This window comes from Nicotiana attenuata, chromosome 2 (genome assembly GCF_001879085.1).
Source record: "Nicotiana attenuata strain UT chromosome 2, NIATTr2, whole genome shotgun sequence".
Taxonomy (NCBI): Eukaryota; Viridiplantae; Streptophyta; class Magnoliopsida; order Solanales; family Solanaceae; genus Nicotiana; species Nicotiana attenuata.
Window position 1 is genome coordinate 20,045,517 of NC_031990.1, and position 1,978 is coordinate 20,047,494.

Genomic DNA, 1,978 nt, shown 5'->3' on the forward strand with positions numbered 1-1,978 from the left:
ATAGATAATGTAGTTATAGCCGTATGTAGGGGACTATAATTTGCTAAAAATATAGAAATTATAGTCTTAAACATGCAAATGTGATTATAAAAAAGTGTAATTAAAATGTTTGAACACTCATATGAACATAAATGATGAATTTAGATGATTAAATCATCATAAAATAATATGAGGGATAGTATTGAACATTTATGTAATTAAAAAATGCAGAAATAAATGGATTTAGGGCCTTTAAAAATTATAGAAAAATTGTAGAACACTTGTGCACTTTTGTAAATGCATGTACAATATTTTGAAAGTATTTGTGAAAAATTTTAATATATATGAGGAAAAAAATTGGGTATCAACACATAATAAATAAAGATGAGAATAAGTAATTATGGCATAAAGTATAACTATGGTCAAAATAAGTGTATCAATATCTCAAGAATAGCCCATCAGTCCCAAATGATATGTGATAAACTAAAATATAATTTCTATCATGATTAAAACGGCTTACATAGTTGTTGATACCCAATTTTTTCTCACATATTTTTAAACATATATATACTTTCAAAGTATTACATATGCAGTTATAAGCATGCATAAGCATTTTTTATAATTTTTTTACAGTTTTAAAAGCTCCAAATTAATTTATTTCTTCTCTTTTTATTATATAAATATCCAATAATTATCCTTCCTACTACTTTTATGATGATTTAGCCATCTAAATTCATTATTCATGCCAACATACTGTTTCAATATTTTTAGTGCATTTTTGTAATTACATTTACATTTTTTAGGCTAAATTGCACATCTTTGCAATAATAGCCCATACTAATGTATAAGTACATTATTTATGCATAAAATGATCTTTTATATTTTTAAAATGTTAAATAACTATTTTAAATCATTTCAGTACACAAAGATATTTTTTGGTACTCATTTTATTATTTTTCATAAACTATTTAGTTATTAAAAGTGGCTGTGTAAAATCTGGCCCTATTTTCTATTTCAAATCTAATCCTAAATTAGACCCAACACAGCCCAATTTTAACCTAAACCTACCCAGCCCAAACCCTAATACCCGATCCGGCCCCAAACCCTTTCAATCTCGACCGTTGATCACAAAGATCAACGGGCACAATCCACCCTTTCCTTTTTTAGATTCAAATGACCCCTAAATCCTAATCATTTTCCACCAACAGCCGCCTTCGAATCCCTTCCTCTCGAGTTCTCTCTGAAACAACCCCTAACCCTAATCTCCATCACCCAAAATCGACCCCAAACCTCTAAATCCCTGTCCAATCTATGGCATCCTATGGTTGTACGAAGCCTCTACTTGTCTCCTATCCCCGTGGTTGTTGGATTGTGTATTTTTTATGGAAGAACCTCGAAGGGATCTGGTCCAGATCTTGTTCAAAGCTTTTCAAGGGTTCGTCCATGATTTGCGAGTGATTTCTATTGAAGTTCCATGGTTCAAATCTCTGGTTCAAAACTAGGTTCTCTTTACCCCTCCCCTTTCTCCTCAAAACCCTAATCTTTGGCCATGAATCTGTCCCGATCTTTGTAGATCTGGAAGGATTCAGAGTTTGTCAGCAACTTTTCTTTAAAAATTTCTTGTTTCTTTACTGTCAACCGATTTTAGCACTATATTTTGGTTCTTTGTTTGAATCTCTGCATGTTTGAAATGTTCTTCAAGTTTCTGTGATTTTTCTTGAAGCTTCTCTTATTCCTCTACCACTGACTGATTTAAAACACTACCATACTTCAGGTTTTTGACTTCTATGACTAGGGTTTCCCGAAATTTTCTTTCTCCAAAACGTTCGATAACTTTTGCGTGTTTAATCTCCTGTTTCTTGTGCGCTTTAACCGATTTCTGAGGTTTGCTTTAACCCTAACTTGTTTATGTTGAAAGCCCTAATTTTTCGACATTAATGTTTGGATTCTTAGTTTGTCTAGATTACTTGTGTACTAACTTTGCCCTATGCTTTGGTTT